The sequence below is a fragment of the Hippocampus bargibanti genome, linkage group LG01 (genome assembly GCF_051943395.1).
Source record: "Hippocampus bargibanti isolate YZ-2025 linkage group LG01, ASM5194339v1, whole genome shotgun sequence".
Lineage (NCBI taxonomy): Eukaryota > Metazoa > Chordata > Actinopteri > Syngnathiformes > Syngnathidae > Hippocampus > Hippocampus bargibanti.
The window spans coordinates 6,845,818-6,860,312 of NC_142734.1; positions in this window are offsets into that span (position 1 = coordinate 6,845,818).

Sequence of the window (14,495 nt, forward strand, 5' to 3'; positions counted from 1 at the left end):
TCAATTAAGAGCCAGCAACGACTATCACAAATTTAATAAAGTGACTTTATTGTACGGTGTAGTGTATTTCTTTCATTACAATACAATAGCACATTTATTATATATAGAATACGGTATGTTGTGTGTAGTTTTAAGGCTTATTTAGTTGAAAATTATATTTTATGGAGACCTGGGAACGGATTATTCTCATTTGAATGGTTTCCTATGGGAAATGATTTTTTGGGATACACACTTTTCGCCTTACATACTCTGTTTGGGAACCAATTAAGTTCGTAAGCCAAGGCCCCACTGTATTGTATTTGCCAAATGGCATCACCAAACCTTCACGGAATTAAGCCAAAGGCACAGAAACAGTTTAAATAGTTCAATTGCTAACTTAAAACAGATTCTTTTCTTACAGTGTATTGTAGGTGTTCAAATACCTGACATGTTTCGGCATATACTTCCGCCTTTGTATTTGTATTTTGTATTTGTATTCATATTTGAACACCTACAATACACTGTCTGTAAGAAAAGAATCTGTTTTAAATTAGATATCAAGTAGACAGGATGAACTTAATACAACTAGTTCAATTCCTGTTTAAAAAATAAAGAGACTACGTGCCCATGGTGCATTCATATTACTATGCCTCAGTGCTAATCGAGTCATTTCCATGTCCTGTGCACTCTCACAAGCCATAAAATCAGTGACAGCGAAACCGTTTAATGAATTGTTTAATGTAATTTTTTTTAAGTCTAATTAAACAATGTGTATACACGCGAGATTGTATTTTAGACTTGGTCGCACTCAAAGGTGCACGTTTCTATTTGGCTCTGTTATTTAGCTGCACGAGACAGAATGGTAGAAAAAATAAATGGCAAATAATAACCGCAGTTATATTTTTCTCCCAATGGCAGTCAAAGTATGAGAAGAAGCTGATTTTTTTTAAATGACGCTCTTGATTATATTGAAGTTCTAAAATGTGACCGTTTACCTTTTGAAGTGTCCGGTGTGGGCAGTGTTAATAAGGTTTGACGTGCGTTTATCCAAAATTCCCCTTTACCATTGAAATTCCTAGAGAAATAAAATTGGCCTGTGTTGTTTTTCCATTATAGGAGCACGATTTCAGACTAGAGAAATAAGCCCATCACACTGATAAAGTCCTGAAATAAGATGCCTGCTCTGATAGCATTTTATTTTATTTGGATCACACGCTAGCTGTGGAGCGTCTCAGGGAGACAAGTCAATCCTGCGGTTTGCTAATACAGACCTACGGACAGGGCGATAAATCCCTCGTGGGCTACAAAAAAGCTGATCAATATAGAAAGCATGTAAACAAATCCAGGGTGGAAATGAAGTTGAGATGGATGGAGAATAGGAGGAAGAGAACTGAGTGTGACCACTCGCACTTCATGGCAAGGCAAGAAGGGGAATGTGGGGGGAAGGGGCAAGAGAGGGGTGCTGAAGTGAGGAGCAGCGGGAATGCAAATGAGGAAATGGAAGATGTGCATCCACAAAGGAGAAAAAAGGAGAACATCCAACAGAGATGGGGGACAGCAAGCAATGGAGGGTTGTGTATAAGTGATTTATGCTAGTTGTATAATTTTCGACAACACTACCCCCACCACCCCACACTCCGAACCACCCACCACACCCTAGCTCCTGCCCTTCCCCTTTTGCGCCTCCACATCCCTGCACCCTCCCACCATGCTGTGCTCCTCCTCACTGTCAGACCAAGAACAGTCCCTGGCCACAGTGGCAAAGTGATTAAGATTCTGCCGTGATGCGACTGCAGCACTACGCAAATGGAAGACTGGACATAATTTCCCTAAAATGCTGTTTTTTATCACCTATTTCCCCATCATCAGCTTGCCGCACACGATTGATAGCTGATGGCACCTCTGACAACTTAACGATTTTATGGTTAGATTTATGGGCTATCTGCTCCTCTCCTTTTACAGCCCAAACTCTGTAAAAATGCTTATTTCTCAGATAAGGAGAGGGAGGGCGCGCGTCCGTGTGTATGGAATAGTATCATTGCCAGCAAAATGAGCGTAGGAGAGAGAATGAGCCCCCCTACACTGCAATGCAGCCAAGAAGTAGCCAGCCGTCGATGACTTCATAGCCTTTTCAAAGGCTAAATGACGTTGGCACATCACCATATGTTTAATAACACTGCTCGGATAGGGACAAACTCTGGTCAGTTCTTAATCGCCACATCACAAAGCATCATCTGTTGTCGTGGGATCTTTCACATGGGATGTTTTTCATTTTACCCCGTGGCGGGGAAATACAAAGAGCATCAATATGCAAGTTGACATTTTTCTTTTAACACCACGGTAAAAGTGTGAGCACGCCAGCTACAACTCGTGTACAATTCTAAAGTCTGGGCAATTTGGTGGTGGACTTTCGTCGAGTGACGTCATCCATTGATTTTTGTTTTTCCTTTTTTTCAGGGGCGACTTGGGATGGACTTACACGGCTGCGGTGGTGCTTAGGCCACTCCGGGAAAACCTCACGACCTGGAGATATTTACAGCCATGTGGAGGCTCTCAGTTAGCCTTCTCCTCGTCTCCGCTGATGTGCATGGCAGTTTCCAGACAGACATCTCAGGGGACTAAAGTGTGGCAGAGAGGGGGAGGGAGATAGAGGGGAAAAAGAGAGAAAACCAGTCTGGTGAGATCACTGAATCAAAGACAGGCCAAGGAGGACACACCCTGGAATGGGGTAATACCACACATGTTTTAGCAGGGAGCGTCCATAATTCATGACAGTTACCAAGGATACTTGGAGCACTTTGGGAGGGAGGCTGTAGAAACCCCAACTAGTACACGTTATTCAGCGCAGCGAACGCACGGGTGGCGGGTTAATTAATATGCAAGTTGACAGTGAACTTGACCTCGTTAGTAACGCGCAATCTGCGCTGACATCAAAACGGCACATTTGTTATCTGCTGGTTTGAAAATCACTTTTTTTTCATCTTTGTACTCGGTCAGTCAGTAAGTGAGCTGAGAAAATGTCAGTTTGTTAAACAAAATTAGCATGCGCTGTTTTCATTTTGGATTATTTACGCAGTGGAGGACAATCAGGGCCTGCAAGGCCTTCTCTGCTGGCCTAAAAATGTCTTAATCACAGACTGATTAATTATATTTTGTCCATAAATTCTTATTAAATAATTCCAATTTGTCTTCCAGCTTCCTTTCATTGCTTTTCCCCTGTTGTGCTGCTTCCAAGTGTGTGTTTTCGTATTTAAGAATTTAAAGGACAACCGACACATTTTTTTGTTTCCTAACTGACATCGGAAAAACGTTTTATAGCATCTAAAATACCCAAAACATGCAGGCTGATATTTTTAGTCAAATGCAAAACACCAATAAAAATGACTTAAAGTGTCCCAAAACTGCCACAAAATGAGCTTGGAACTGGGCAGATTCAGAAAGCCCCGCCCCCTTGTTCGTGACATCACTATTTGGTCACACATTGCCTTGCTCCAGAATCAAAACAATGGCTTCAGAGAGTTCAGATTCGGAGAGGATACTTTCTTGTTACTCATCCAGTTATGAATATGATTCAAATAGTTCTGAAGAGGAAAGCATAAATGTTTGCAATCGATTAAAGAACTCCTTCCGTATCAATTCGAGACGCCTGGACTCCAATGTAGCGCCCAGAAAATGCACAAGCTGGGCTGATTTGTCCACTGGGTATTTGTGCAAACATACACCTTCTTTATGCGTGTCACCGCAATTGGCTGTGACACAATGATTCACCATCGCATTATTTATGTAGTTTTATATCTAATTTCGTCATTAACATGGTCTTTTCAGGTGAAAAAAAGTACCCAAAATGCATTGTGTGTCGCTTTCTCGGTCGCGGGCGTTCCCTCCGTGACGTCACTTAGGGCATTGTCATCAACTCGAAAACAAGACTTCCTGAATATTCAGCGCGAGTCTTCAAACGTAAAATATAGCTATATTCGGTGGAATCTTTGTAAAATGCGCTCAGTAAAAGTCATTTGAAGTGATTTTACAAATTGTGGACGCAACTTATCCGGAGGTGTCGGTTGTCCTTCAACCAATGATATTTCAGTCATCATTTGTTACCAGGGTCAAAAATCGACCTGGATGCCTGGACGTCACAATCAGTTCTGCAAGCCCTGCAGCATTAAATGCGGTGTCAATGACTATGTTCCTTTAACTAATGTCTGTTGCCTTAACCAATCAGATTTCGATTTGGTGACCCGCAGGCTCTGCTCGCAGGCCTGGGTAACGTCAGAGTTTTCGCAAACTGTGATTAGCTTGTCACCAGTCAATCATAGTATCACCAGCCACTAAGTGACAAGAGTATACTGGCCAGAGCTAGCACACTGTATCTGTCACAAGCTGCATAAGCAAATATATTGTTGTGTTGATTTAATTGCGGTTTTGTCAACCCGTAATAGCTGAAGAAGGAGAAGAAATGGATTTGGTTGCAGATTTACTGTTAAAGCCATTTTCAAGACGGACCATTCAAGAAGAAATGGACATCATTAAGAAAGGTCGAAAATGCTTGTGCATCCTTTTGTTCAATCTTCTCTGCGGTGTGAAAGAGCGACTTTGTGGATCCACACGTTCATAGTGAAAACTCAAACAGTTGAATGACATTATTTCATTCTTCACAAGTTATTTGCTGGCTCACGAGACCCTCTAGTAAATCACACCATACTTTTTATTACAGTCACAGCTTGGATTTATTCAGACATAGCACTACTGAAGGCCTAAGGGTGATATGCACGGCCCGCCACTGCATTTACAGTCGTAAAGGATTAGGATTCCTACATATGCAGCCCTTCCTTACAATGCTTCAACAATATCTGTAAACACTGGCTTTGAGTTAACTGTGAGCTTTGTGGCTATAAATGATGTTTGGTCACTCAGTCACGTCAGGGCTAAAATGGTGTGTTTATGGAAAAGCGCTATATAAAAATCAGCATCGACCAAAAATAACTATTTTCGTGAGCTGTGCAAGTATAACAGAGATTTGTAACTCTGCTTGAGGCTGGCAGGAAGTCAATGTGAGCAAAATATATCGATAGGAATTGCAAGCAGACCTCCAAGTGCAGTTGATGCAAAGTTGGCCTCTTGCCAACTTCAAAACTATCACAAATGGGAACTTGGAGACTACTTACTAAACCAATCATTCATGTGCTTGTGAGAAGAAAAAAATCAGTATTCAGAACACATTCACCAAAAACGTACGTATTTGATTAGCTGCACCAATGTTCAGAAAAGGTTTGGACGGATTCATCCGGCAGCAAAAATACTACCTGTGCCGAGCGCATGTTAAGGCACCCACCGCACTCTGCAGTGGGAATCTGATTGGCGCAGGAAGACAAACCAAATGACCGAGGAGAAAATCAGAAGCACCTAATTCAGGATATGCCAGCATGAGGCGTCAACAAAAATAGAACCGAATGTGGTCATCATGTTGACCCCTGCATTCCTGCACGTAATACTAATAATAATAAGACATTACATTTATAATGTATTGTATTGTATATATATATATATATATATATATATATATATACAATACAATATATATATATATAATACATGTATAATGTATTAGGAACTTTTCACTCTTACCCTATGCTACCCTGAAATATGGCAAAAACACCATACATATATCAACAAAACACCATGGGGTAAAATGTTGGTTTGATATGATCATATTTTTCTTTATATCTATATTGGTTTTGCCATGTGTTCTTCAAGTTACTTGGTTACAGCTGCCGTGAAAACCCAACTGAAATGAAGTTGAGTTGACTAACTTTTTAAGCATTCAGGTTACTGTTCAAGTGTTCTGCACTAAATCTTATGTGAAAAGTGAGGGTCCCCTCTGTCAAGACCTTTAGTTAGGGTTTGTTGCATTTTGAGTAATTCCAACCAATAATGACTCATTTTTTTAGCCACATACACATTTTGATAGCAAACATACAGTAGTCCGCAGAGGAAATTAGTGTTAATGTAAACCACATGCACTAAAGAAAACAGTATGTTGAATGTACTCCATTTTGTGTCTCGTGTTTGCACAGAATATAACTGACAAGATTTAAATTCATTTTGAAGTCAATCTTTAGACTACTTCAAAAAAATTATCTGGATCTAGATGTTTTAACCTCATGTAGCCACTTACCAAAATAAAATTGTATAAGATAAACACATGTTTTTTGGTCAGTGTTGTCGTAGGTGTTTACTTGCATAAAATCAAATAGTGTAAAATGAAAATTTGGTTTGTCTTTGATAATACAGGTCATTGAAATTCATCCAGAAACACAGCAGCAATACTTTTGTTTAATGTCCTTCTGTATTCTCAATAGTAGGGCACAATAACAACATATTTGAGAGACAGAGAGATAGAGTAAAAACATGATGTCTGTCCTGAACTTTGTGCTCAAACTCGCACAATTGTCTCATTGCTGACCAAACTAATGGAAAGCCCACATGCTCCTGAACGGGGAAACCTTGTTTTGAAGCTGCCATATTCCACTTCCTCAATTGCAGTGAGTGCCAAGCATTTATCGAGGGTGAGCAAGGCACTTCTTAGCCAAAATGCATTTTTTGTTGTTTTGACATGTAGCATACATGACAATTGAGGCCCACTATCAACACTGAAAAAAACGCCCCATAAATAACAAAATATGAGACAAAATAGCTCTGAAATATTTCAAACTCCTGACTCCACGTTTCTGTTTTGTTGTACAGTAAAGTTAATACCAGCGCCCTGGTGAAGCATCCATTTGAGGGCTTGCGTTTATTCAAGTGGGCAATGCACAAATTGTGCTGCAATATCTTTTCTACAACAGAAAAAAACCCACAATTTGGGGAAAATGTGATTGTCAATGATGATCCCGTTAAACTGGGTCGTACATCTACTCTGGTTCTACAAGAGTCATATCCCGCCTGTGATTGCCTTTTTTGCCCGTCTTTCTGTCTGTCTCTACTTCAACACACTGGACGCAATAGAGTTCAATACAACACATAGTGATTTATATCACGCTTTAACAACAACCAAAGCTGTAACAAAGCGCTTAACATGAAGAACTATCCTATACAGGAAATAAAGCAGTCACAAAGATAGTAGAACGCACTAGGGAGTGAAACCAAGATCAAGTCTGAATCATGCTGAGTCAAATGACACAGCTTAAACGATAGGCTCATCAGCAAGTTCCGTCGAAGCCTGAAAACGATCATGATGAATTGAATGAGGCGTGTTAAAGGAGAATGTGGTTCATAAGGAAGTTCCCTCTCCCTGCTCGAAAACAATCCAGGAATATCATGCTCAATTTTTCCCAATGGGTCACAAGAGCAGCCCAACACTGCCTGTAATGCTTAATTACTGTGCTCATTCTGCGTAATTGCTGTTGCTTGCTCTATCTGGAGTTTTATTGGGGTCTGCTGAGCAACAACAGTATGGTTTGACTGCAGCTTTTGGAACGCCATTCAATTGATGGTATTTATGGCGTTTCTGCTTTACAGAGGTACATAGTGGTAGGCTAACTCTTCAAATGCTCTACCTTCACAATTTCCAAGACGACATTTGCGCACAGAAAATCAACAGGATGCACAGCAAATGGTGTTATTGCACACTTCTGGGTGGTACTGAAATTATAGCATGAGGACAGTTAGCTTTATCTTTGCCTTTCTTTCCTCTGGGCACCACAAAGTCAATTACGGACAATCATGACATGCTCCTCAATTCAATGCATACATAAATAAACAAAAGACTTAACTCATTCACTTCCAGGAGATTTGCAAAAATGTGTCCACTCTTTTGACACGGTTTTTGTCATTGTCACTTGAATTCCAGGACCCACAGAATATGGAGTTGTAGGACTACATAAACATTCAATGCAGTGTAAGAAACCTTAGACTCTCTTCTTTCATCAAGATAAAAACAGTTAATTCCTAAGTTATATGGGTCTGGAGTTATCTGAGCTTGAAATGGGGGTGGATGTACAAAACACGATACATTGCATCCATATTGAATTATATAGCGCTTTAATAACAGCTGAAGCTAGAACAAAGTGCTAACAAGGACAAAAAGCAAATGTTGCCCCCTTGTGTAAGTGACAAAAATATTGCTGAAGTCTGACCAGCACTTTATCGGCACCCCCTGCAAATAAATAAATAAATAAAAACATAAATAAATAAAATCCAAACAAATTTGTGAATGGCGCTCCCTGTCATGCCTTTCAATTCCCGAAAAAATTGTGTCACCCTGAGATTGAGTACTACGAACAAATCAGCGATCCCGTTTGAATAAATCACATGGAACATGCACAATATTTAATGAGAACACTTTATTCCAGGAAGCAACAGCATCCAAGGAGACAAGTTCATTGATTTTGTTTTTACCATGGATGACTCTCTAGGATGTATCTGATCAGTATGAATATTAATAGCAACGAGAAGTGACTATGGCTGTACAAAAATGTAAAAGAGGAATTTGGAAGAGCTTTTTAAAGAGGGCCATTTCATCAGAATCATTATTTTTTTGCGGTTCTCCGAAGGCTCGTAACCGCCGGCCTATGAAGAGAGACATGCCGTCGTGGGGCTGAATTTAAAACCAGAAAGGTCACCGCACTAAGAAAGGTCCTCAGCTCAGCCAAAAATATAAAACCAGGAGAAAAGGCAAGCAGTGGGGGTGGGAGTGGGTGTAGCCCGAGAAAGAAAGGACATGTGAGGAATCCGAGTGAGGCTGGGGGGCCCCGGTAGGAGGATAGAGGCTCCAATAATTGTGGAAAGACGGTATATGGATGGCAATGCAAGACGAGCAAGAGTGAAAAGTGAGCACAGTAATGATGCGCAGCGCAAATGAACTGGAACGAGTCTTGGATCAAACAGATGCACGAGCGTTTTTGTTGACTCTAATAGTGTTTTTTTGCAAGTCATTTGTTATAATGGCTGACAATATCGGGGAAAAACACTGCATCCATGCAGTCTGTCCAACAATCTGTGCTGGCACCAACACAAGCACCCGAAGCCTTTTGTCGGCTTGGGCGGTGAACGCTTAGCGCCGGTCCCGTGTTCTAACGGTCAGATGGGAGACTCGTTCCACCATATGCAACTCAGCACAAAATCTGGGCGACCCGATCAGTCTGTTTACAAGCATTGATGAGATTTGATTTGGCTGGGAGATGCACGCCTGTCATGTGTTGCATTTGGCCTTGTTAACAACCGTAAACTGTTGGAGGGACTGAATCCCCCTTCTGCCTCCGCCCCCCCCCCAACCCCCACCCGCACGACCAACTAACATCCCTGTCCTCAATCACTTGTTTATCTATCAGTTCACTTTAGTTGTCCGTTGTGTTTTTGACTGCACAACATTACATAAAAACTCACAGGAGCCTCATGGCAGCGGCATGACAGGCTCTGATGTAGAGCCTCGTGCTTCGCGCAGATAAGGCGGGTTCAATTTTAATGTTGCTAGCACACCGAGACGCACCAGGCTCACTTGTAAAACAGAATGCCCCAATCGCTTGTAAACGCGGCAACCTGGGAGGAGGAAAAGGATGGGGGTTGGGGGCCGGCTGAGGTGGGGCTGCATTAAAACAGGAGAGGAATTCTACTCGCCCAACTCCCGCAATACATCGGTGGATCAATTTCGTCTCTCCCATCCCCGATCCATTACCCATCTCGTTTGAAAACTAATACCCAATTCCAATCACAAACGCAGTAAAGCATATCTTGTAAAAGGTCATCGCGTGACCTCTGAGTTTTCCAAAGAGACGTGGTTGGCCCACTTTCCTCTGAAATACTGCGTGGGCTGTCTGAAAATCTGCTTTACCAGGAGAGTGAAAGCCAATTGGGTATTTTCAATCAAGGTTAATCCTGACGTAGATGCCCGCAGCGCCGTGCCGTGCCGCAGTGCCAGCCTTTTCTCCGTCCATATATTTTGGGGAGAGGCGAACGGGACCTGCAACCAACAGGGACAATGTTGTGGATCTGTGTGCATGTCTGGTGGCCACCGGCAGAATGCCGGCATATAAGTGACGCCTCCCCGTGCACCCAGCCAGGGGAACTGATCAGATGGACGATCAAACACTAATCATTCCCTCACGGCCCATACCGAGTAAAGCTGTCATTAATTTTGCGGAATTACATCAAATCTGAGACATTCTTTATGTGGCCCACGGCCTGTAGACAGTTATACGACAGGGACTGCTGCGCTAAGCAGATGGGGCAGCTTGGCCGTGCATACTAAATACCTCCGTCCTCCTTCCCTCCCTCCCTAGACTAGTATGTATTTCGTGGCACTCCGGTACGACTCTGCGTCTTTGTTTCCGATCCTTCCACTGCCATCCCGCTGAATAGATCATCACATAGCTGCGAGTGATTGCGTCACCCACCTTACACATGCGTCCGCTGTTGAAATAAACCTGCTTGGGATGGTCGAAATGGGCTGATTGGCAAACAAAGTGTATTTATGGATGTGACTAATTGCTAGAAAACCAAAAACCAAAACGGTCGAATTAGACGAGGGAACAAACTGCTGACGGACATAAACGTTAATGTTTTTCTCTTGGATGTTGACAAATCCAATGGTTCCACACAACAGAAGGTCATAATCCCATTTGAGGTTTCCTTGGCAAATGATTATCGCTGTAGGCAATGTGCAATTTACGGCGAGTGACACATACCTGCCATTTCCTTTCAATGAGACATGTGGTAAGCTATATTCAGAATGACCACCCCAGGTAATGAAACAGCAGTGGCACTTAGGGGCTACGCCATTTTCTTATAGTGAGAGAAAATCCAGGCCAGGTTGGAAATAAATACAATAAAAATAAGAAAATAAAATCAACAGACAAGAGGAATTAAATCGCTGCGCAATAGTGGAGCCCACTGATAAACAACTTTTTTTGCCACAACTGTTTTTTGGTCTAATCTAATGTTTAAATGTGTGTGTGCGTGCATGTACGTGTGTGCGCCTGTGTGTCTACGTGTGTTTACGACAGTCAAAGGAGGCATAACAGCAAGCTGCCAGACAAGAGAATGCCGTTCTATGGACAATCAGTCCACAAATTACTGGGAAGCCTCACACAATCCAATGTGCCGCACACATCCTTATCATTTAAAATTCAAAGCAATTCTCCTGAAAAGAAACAGGGGCATTAATACTACAACACAGTAAAAAATCTCAAGCAAACACACAAGTACAATACAAGGCAGAACACATCAACATCCGTTAGCCATTGCAGTTCAAACTATTTAATTATACCATTGCACAGAGTGGTAGCACTCGCTCACATGGAGACTGCACACTATTAATCCACTTAAACACAATTTATGGGGACTAAACATCGACTGTCCATTGACATAAAATTACTCGAAGCATCCTTATAGCGTCTTGAGCAGACTAAATTAGCCAAACTGGACTTACTAATTGAGGAGGAGTAAAAGTACTGTGCGACTGGATTGACTGCTCGTTGAGCAGAGATAAATAAGCGGGCTATAAACCAGATGAGACTACCAATAACTATAATTATAAATTACCGACATTATTTAAGATGAGGTTACTGATGCAGGGTTACATTAATTTTAAACATAATTTCTCTTCACATGCTCTCGCTTTGTGCGTTTCATGGTCCCCCATGGAACGTTTGAATGTTTGCGTTCGTGCTTGTGAACGTTTTTTTTAAGGTTTCTCATTTGACTCTTCGGGAATTACAACACATTTAAAGTAGGTCAGCAGACATGAAAAATATGGAATACACACACACACACACACATATGTATATGCATTTATTAATTTTCAGAACTGCTTCATCCTCACTAGAGTTGCAGGGTGGAAATGAATGTACTCAGGTACTCAGATTTCTTTCCATATTCCAAAACATGGATGACAGGCTGATTTAACACTCAAAATTGTCCCTAGGTGTGAGTATGGATGGATGTTCATCTGTGTGTGTCCTGCGAGTGGCTGGCAAGAGGTTCAGTGTGTCCCCTGCACAAAGACAATACAATACATATTGGTTTATATAGCTTAAAATGGACAGCTATCATAAGATAGTAGAAAGCCACAGGGAGTGAAACCAAGATTAATTTGGAATCATGCTGAGTCGAATGCCAAAGAGTACGTGTGAGTTTTGAGACGGGTTTTAAAGATGGGCAGCAAGGGGGTTTGCCGAATGTTCAGTGGAAGGTCATTCCAGAGAGTGGGATGAGCAATGGAAAAGGCTCGATCCCCCCTGAACCTCCATTTAGTTTTTGGAACATCTACTGAAATAATATCTGGTCAGCAGACCTGAGGCGCCGGGAATGTGTGGAGAGGATGAACTCGGAGAGGTAAGGAGGTGCAAGGCCATTTAAGACATAGACAGCTGAGATAGGCTCCAGTACGCCCTGTGCCCCTTGTGAGGATAAAGCGGATCGTGACATGTATATCATGTGTGTGTGCGTGTGTGTGTGTGTACAGCTGTAAGTCATTTGGAAAGGGTAGTCCCGGTAAGTGATGATCCGAAAAGTGTTCCCCAGAAAACATAAAAACGCATGTGTGTGTGTGTGTGTGTGTGTGTGTGTGTGTGTGTGTGTGTGTGTGTGTGTGTGTGTGTGTGTGTGTGTGTGTGTGTGTGTGAGTGTGTGTGCGTGCGTGTGCGCGTGTGTGTGTACAGATAGTTGCGTGTCAAAAATCATGAAAAAGTTAATTCATATCATTAATACTACAGGTATTCAAAATGTGAAACCTTTGTCATGCATACAACAGTTCAACATAGATTGATCATTTCCGAGTATTGATTCATTTTAATTGATATCTGAAAACTCATTCAAAAAACAAATTCACCACCTAATAAAATTTAAATAATGGGAAAATTATCTGCGCATTTCAGCTGCTGTATCCCTTATGTCGAGCCACTCTTGCACAACAAACAGCATCAGAATTCTGTTGGACTGCTGCTGAGTGGTCCCAAGTCATGTTATCAGATGAAAGCAAAGTTTGCATTTCCTCTGGAAACCAGGGTCCCAGAGTCTGGAGAAAGCGAACGGAGTCACAAAATTCCACATTGCTAGAGCTCTAGTGTCAAATTTCCATAGTCAATCATGGTTTGGTATGCCATGGTATCTGCTGGTGTTGGTCCTTTGTGTTTCCTGAAGTCAAAGGTCAACACAACCATCGACCATGAAATGTTTTAGTACCTCATGGTTCCTGCAGCTTACCAGTTTTATGCAGATGCATGTTTCGTTTTACAAATAGGATCTGGCACCTGGACATAGTGCCAAAGCTATCAGTACCTTGTGTCAGGTCCAAAGTATGCCTGTTCTTGACTGGCCAGCAAACTCGCCTGTCCTTTTACCCCATCAAAAATCGATGGGGTATTTTGAAGAAGATACAGCAATGCAGAACTGCTGACGGCCACGGTCAGAGCAACATGGGCTCTCACAACACCTGAGCATTAACACACACTGATCGACTCCATGCTATGTCGCATTGCTGCAGTAATTCAGGCAAACGGAGCCCCAACAACTTCTTGAGTGCTGTACATCCATCCATCCATTATCTGCCACTTATGCGAGGTTGGGTTGCAGGGCCATCAGCTTTAATAGGGAAGCCCAGACTTCCCTCTCCTCAGCCACTTTTTCCAGCTCTTCCTGGCAGATTCCGTGGTGTTCCCAGGCCAGCAGGGTGACATAGTCTCTCCAGTGTGTCCTGGGTCGTCCTCAGGGTCTTCTGCCAGTGGTGTACCTCACCAGGGAGGCGTCCATGAGGCATCCTAATCAGATGCCCGAGCACCTCATCTCTATGTGGATGATAAGCGGCTCGACTCTGAGCCCCTTCCGGATGACAGAGTTTCTCATCTTCTGTACATGAACATACTTTTCATGTTTCTACTTTTTGGTAAGTCTTTGTTTGTCTCTGCTTATGTATTGTTCTAATTTTCTGAGAAAGTCTTCTTGTTTTCCTTTCGGCTTTTCCCTTTGGTCGCCACAGCAAATCAGTGTCCTCCATCTTTAGAGGTTTGATCCGATTGAAAAGTATAAAACTGTTTCATGATATTTTAATAACAACAATACATTTTATTTATAAGCGCATTTGCAAATTTCCCCATGGTGGGACGAATAAAGGTCTTCTGATTCAGATTTTTCGGTAAACTATCAAGGACACTTTACATGAGTACCTTTCTCTCTCTTCATCTGTCTATCTATCTGAGTGAGCGTGTTTGTGTACATATGCATGTTTATGTGCATATATGTATATGAAGTTGTGTCCGTGCGTGCATGCAAGCGTAAAGGCGTTTTCCATCGAGCATTTGGGCCTTTAAATGATATACCGCCATCTGTTGTGCAGCAGCAGTACAGCGAAATAATGCACGACAGCTGTTGTGAATAGGCCGTTCATTTCCAAAGCTTTTCGGCATCTCCAAATAATGCCTGACTTACAGCTACAAATCTTGGTCATTTCTAAATTGTACTAAAAAAAGTTTAAACGAGAACAACAAAATCCGACATACTGCTGAAAGGTCAAATGCAACTAT